This window comes from Hakea prostrata, chromosome 5 (assembly GCF_041222555.1).
Source record: "Hakea prostrata isolate BN-2017 chromosome 5, UWA_Hpros_2, whole genome shotgun sequence".
NCBI lineage: Eukaryota > Viridiplantae > Streptophyta > Magnoliopsida > Proteales > Proteaceae > Hakea > Hakea prostrata.
The window spans coordinates 42,446,339-42,452,588 of record NC_142604.1 but is presented as its reverse complement, the minus strand read 5'-3'; the positions used below and the strand labels follow the sequence as shown (position 1 = coordinate 42,452,588).

The 6,250-nt window shown below is 38.5% G+C and overlaps 1 non-coding gene across 1 annotated transcript; it reads left to right on the top strand.

Annotated features, from left to right (window-relative positions):
* The first annotated feature begins 3,969 nt into the window (after window positions 1-3,969).
* On the top strand, window positions 3,970-4,076 carry LOC149016007 (small nucleolar RNA R71). The gene has a single exon (XR_016173743.1). It is a non-coding gene; the product is annotated as a small nucleolar RNA R71 (small nucleolar RNA).
* The last annotated feature ends 2,174 nt before the right edge of the window (window positions 4,077-6,250 follow it).

The following is a 6,250-nucleotide window of genomic DNA, read 5'->3' as shown; positions in this document are numbered from 1 at the left end:
GAGTGCCTTGCATGCTCATATTCCGGGCCACTGTTGACGTCAAAAATACACATGGGTTACATGCATATTTACGGTTACTAGGTTGCCCAAAATAGCGGAACATTATTCTCTTCTTCTTCTATTCTTTTCTTTTCTCTCTTTTTTATTTTTATTTATTTATTTATTTTTTATTATGCTCATATTCCAGGCCACTGTTGACGTCAAAAATACACATGGGTTACATGCATATTCCTGGTTACTAAACGCCAAAACAGCAGAGCATTATTCTTTTGGGGAAGGAAAGGGGTCAAACCTCAGTCAATATTCACAATGCATAGAGTTCTTGGAAACACCCAAATGGGGACCCCTAATGTGTAAGTCTCAAGGTTCTCATTCAACCAATTCTAAAATCCTAAAACTCTCACATTGATCCAACTTTTCCCAGGTTCTCCATTGCTTGAAACATCACTTGGTGCATCAATAATATGGCATCACAAAAATGAGTAAATGCAAACATCAGATCATTCTAGCCGACTTGTGCTAAGATTTCCAACAAAATCAGATTAAGAGGCACTGACATTCTCATTCATTAACAACCATCCAAATTACATGACAAGCCATATTAACTACACAAAACATTTACCCAAAAAATCTACTCTAAAACTGGACAGCAACTCTAAAACGAGACAGCAACTCACAAATCTAAAACTGGACAGCATATGCAGCATTAAAAGTAAACCACAAAAGAAAGTTAAAGAAAATAAGCAACTAAGAACACCTATAACATAAAGATGACACATGCAATTATTGGGACAGGGCAAAGCTTACCCCCAAACTGAAGATGAGCAGTGTCCTCACAGCGAAAGAAAGAAAAAAAATAGTGAAACAAAGAAAAACAGAGTAAAGGAAGAAAGAGAACAGAACTTCCCTAAACAAACTAGGCTGCAGCATCATCAACATCATCAACAACCAATACTGAACTCAAACACACAACCAAGACAGGGATAACCAAACAAAAACAAACACAGTAGACTACATAAAGGTAAAAGACTATAGAAAATAACGACAACTAATCAAACAAACATGTGGCATTTAGGGATTAAAGGGGGAAACAACAACAAAAACAGAGTAGTGCTGAAAAGAACAAAAACAAACAAAAACAAATGAGACAATAAGTATATGGAGATGAACAGAAAGGAGTGAATAACCAAAAGCACACAAATATACCTAGGAGAGGCAGAAACAAACACACATAAAACCAAAGAACAAAATTTGAACAGAGGAACACAAGCAGACGACACAAAGGGAAGAGACTAGAGAGAAGAACTACCAATAACAAACAAACACTTTAGATGGGAAATCACAACACTATGATACTAACAACTGACAGGAATTAGAAATTCTGGGTTGTTGTTTGCTAGTGATGGTGGCTGCAAAACATAGCCTAAAACAAATAACCAAATGCAAATAGCCTAAACAAAACAAACATTTAAACAAGACAATAACAAACACATCAATCCACAAAAAAAGAAAAACACAACCATAACGGACTGACAACAAAGAAAATGCACTAACGATTCAACTACAGCAAAGTAAGAGTGTTAAAACTAAGTAATGAAAGAAAAGGAAGGCGGAAAACAGTTAGCTGATGTGGTGTAGTGAAAACGTATGGTGGGAACACAACCAAAACTTGCTTGAAGCCTAGGACAGCACCGGTAGACCACTGAGACGCGATTCGAGTGTAAAATGGGAAAAAGTTAGGGTTTTAGTGGGATAGGGATTATCGGTGAAGAAGAAGGTGCAGTGAGGGGCAAATGTAGGCAAATGGAGGTGAAAATTTTGTGATGAAAGCAGAGGATGAAGGATGCAATACTGAGGAGTTGCAGTGGAGACGATGAAGGTGTCGTTAAGTTGCTTTGGGTGTTTTGAGTGTTGGTGAGTTTTGGTTTTGAAAATGAGGGGTTTAATGGGTTTGGGTTGGTATTGGTTTAAATTGAGTTGAGTCAGTATGGGTCAGCAATGGGTTAGGAGGGGTTTAGAAGTGTAGAAACGATGGGTTGGTTGGGTTTGAGCGTAAACTGGGTCAAGTGAGTGGCTTTATCCTTGCTGTGGTGTTGCTACAACATTTCTACAGCGACGAACACAGAATGTAATTTTCAATAGAGAATGTAAGACCTGTAGCTGAGGATCAAAACTTTGTTGCAGCAAAGCTATGACAAAGATAGTGAAATCTATTGGGTACTGAACATGCTCTGTTCAGCAGTTTGGTCTATTGCCAAATTTGGCAAAACAACCACTTAATCTCTTTTTTGTTCCCCACACTCCCTACACATCAAAAATACATGTTAGCAAGTCATCTGTCAGTTTTACATCACAAATTGTGAACTACCCATGACTTTATTAAACACCTAATGAAGTAATAGCTAACAACTAGACTAAAAATAATGAAATCTGGGTGGCCTCCCTTCTTTTTAAGCATCTTGAAGGATGATTGAAGATTTGTCCCGCTCCAATGGTGCACCTAAAAAATGCTTGATCCACTGCATGCTCTAGCTCCCAAGGCCATTTAATGATGTCTTCTTGCGCACCTTCCATAATTGGACTCAAACTCCTTTGCTGCTTCACATACCTGTTGCAACATTTCTCCAACCAAATTTTAAGCTTTAATATTGAAGGACTAATCCCGTTGATCTCTACTATACTCCATCCCAGTGCTCTTATACACTTCTTCGGCACTTCAAGTAGCATATCTTCCTGCTCCTCTGTTAGCATTACTGAAACAATAACAAGGAGTGTCTTGGCTTCAACCAAATCGGTATACTGAAGGTGTTCTGAGAGAGGTGTGAACTCTAACATAGGTGGCTCTTCAATTGATGGTTTAGGTGGTTTAGTTTCACATTTAACTAACCCAAGAGGCTCGAATGCACTCCCTCTAAATGCCTTAGCTGGTCTTGCCTCTAACCAAGCCATATATCTACTTCCTTCATCATCCACTTTTCAATTTCTATTGCCAATGAAAGCTCTAGTGGGTTTTTAATACACTCTTTCTCCAACTCTTCTGAAACCAGCTCTTCAATGACATCCACAACAAAGCACTCCTCTATTACAAAATCAGTTTGTTCCTTTTGAACAGTAGCAGGATCTTCCTTCTCCCCTTCTTCTTGGATAGAAATAGGACCCTTCTGTTGGCTAGGCTTTGAATGAGGTGGCTCTAGAGGTTTTCCACTCCTTAATGCAATAACGTTACAATGCTCCTCGCTTTCACTCCTAGGATTTTCTGTGTCACTTGGCAATGATCCTTGAGGTTGATTTCTTAAAGCATTAGCTAGTTGTCCAACTTGATTCTCCAAATTTCTCAATGAAGATGCTTGACTCTGAATCATTGCATCATTCCTTGCCATATATTCCTTCAATAGAAGCTGTATTGATCAAGAGGGTTCCATAGGCTGAATTTTCATTTGCTGTTGAGCACTTGGAAGCTGATGAGGTCGAGGTGGGATGGAAGATGGGCCTACATGTTGTCCTTGAGCATTCCAAGAGTGGTTAGGGTGCTGCCTCCAACCAGGATTAGAGGTGTTGGAATATGGGTTATTGGCATTGCTGAAATTACCAACATAGTAAGCAAATTCTGGGTTATATGGACAGCTATCAAAAACATGCTCCCCACCACAATATGTACACGAGACTGCTGTATTTTGTTGAGTTTGTACAGCTGTAGGCAAGTTTACAAATTTTAACATACTAGTTAGGGATGACACTTGTGCAGTTAAAGCTATCACTGCATCTAACTCATAAATCCCTGCCATTCTCTTATTTGTAGCACCTCTCTCAGTTGGCCATTGGTAGTTGTTTTTGGCCATTCTCTCCAAGATCTCATAAGCTTCATTGTAAGACTTAGCCAATATAGCCCCATTTGCTGATGCATCTACTATGGATCAAGTTTGTCCACTTAAACCATAGTAGAAAGTCTCCATTTGAATCCAATGAGGAATACCATGGTGAGGACATTTATGCAAGAGCTCATTAAATCTTTCCCATGCCTCATACAAAGATTCACCATCCAACTATTGAAAACTAGTGATGTCATTTCTGAATTTGGCATTCTTTGTTGCAGGGAAGTACTTCATCAAGAACTTCTCTACTAAATCATTCCATGTGGCTACTGATTGTGGAGGTAAGAAGTTCAGCCATGCTCTTGCCCTATCCCGCAATGAGTAAGGGAATAGCTTCAATCTCAAAGCTTCTTCAGTTGCTCCAGGTATCTTAAAAGAATCACTTACTTCCATGAAGAGTCTAATATGGAGATGAGGATCTTCTGTTGGCATCCCACTGAACTGTCCTATAGTCTGAAGCATTTGGAACATCACAGGCTTAAGTTCAAAATGTAATGCTTGAATTTCTTGCCTTACTATACTTGGATTCAACTCATGCAACCTTGGGACAACATATCCTCTAATGGCCCTATCTCTATCATCACCCTCAGCTGCCATATTATTCTCAATATTATTCAACCATTGTTGGAACTGCTGCTAAGCCTCATTGCTCCCTTCTTCTAGCTCGAAATGTCCTTTCTATTTTGAAGTCAAAGGGTACCAACTCTTGATCAAGCAGCGTGTTCATACAAGGGTAAAAGCACCTGGGAATAAAAGAAAACTAATATCAAAGTAAAGAAATTTCAGTACATAAAACAAAAACTTACTTCTACACTAATTACTAATGACAAAATTACCCGGCAACGGCGCCAAAAACTAGTTGCTTGTGTACCAAGATGTTACACAAGTGCATGTGTCGCAATCAAGTAATAAATGATAAGTAAAGTATCAATCCCACGGAGAATTCTATCCTTAACTTTCAATGTAAAAGTAAAATTGATTTAAATGAGATTGACAAGGTTGATTTGTGATTGACTAATTAAATAACCAAATGACAGGTAATAAAACTAAGGAACTAAAATGGAGATTAAGCAATAGAGGGAACTTAGTGAGTGAAAAGAGTGTTGGGAATCAAGTTTCCCATCCCCTGAATTGTATAATGCAAGTACTAAAGTAATACTACAACCCCAAAATATATCAAGAACTTGGAATGAATGGCAATATGGTATTTCCCAATACACATAAGCTAGCATCCTAAATCAACATCTGCATATTCCTATGAAGAATTGAAATATGAATGCAATTTAAACCCAATCCAATCAATGGTAATGTGAGGTAATTGGGTATTCCTACCCAACCTACTAATTAACACAAACTAATTAAAGATTATGCTAACTCACACAATTCAACAAACATCTAGACTACATTAACTTTCCAGCTAACTCAATCATAACAATCATTCATGAAAGATTCATCAAGAACCGAAATTAATCAATATATCTCATGCTGAATTCATTGACAACAAGTTGTATTGTAGTAAAACTAAAGGACACATGATAAGTACATCTCAAAATTCAGGTTAGGTACTACTATCATCCCAACACAACACAAATTTTGCCCATAACAGACATTAAAAACATAGTAGTAGTTATAGTTAACATTAAGCTAGAAGATGAGAATATAAGTTTATAAGAATGAAAAGAAACTAAAGCTTCAATGCTTCCACATGAACTCCAGCCTGCTTCTCCAGCAAATCAACTTCTCCAGCAGCCTTCAATGCTTCCGCATGAGTCCAGCTCTGGTTCTCCTTCTCCTTGCTTCAGCCATGTCCTCTATTCCCTTAGCTGTGTGTTGCAATCTTTTCCCCTCTTTTGTAAAACCCAGCCCTAACCTAACTCTGACCTTGACCCGGTAATGCCGTTGTTTTTAGGTCCAAAGACCCGGAGTAAAGAAAGAAGCCAACTATGGGCCATCTCAGTAGAAGACATGGTGTTTGACTCTGAACCCATGGATGTTGTTGATGGAGTTCCATACTTGGATGTCTGTGTAGATTTCGAAAGGAAGCTGCAGTTGTCTGAAGATGATATGTTGAAGGACTTGGAGTATTATGTGACTTGGTTTGAAGGTATTTCTCACACTTGACATGTTACTTGATGTGTATGCAAAAGCCCATAAGCTTTAAAGCCCATTTGATCATCCAAATCCCTGATTATTCCTTACTGTCTGCCTTGGTCGACTGACTGGTCGAGTGGGCCACTCGACCAAGCACTCGACCAAAGGAAGGTGAAATCCGAGAAATTGTAATTTTAGGGTTTTTCACTCTTATTTAAACCCTACTTCGTATTTCTTTGTTACGGCTGCCTCCTAAACACTTTGTGAACGTGAGAAAACCTCTCCGA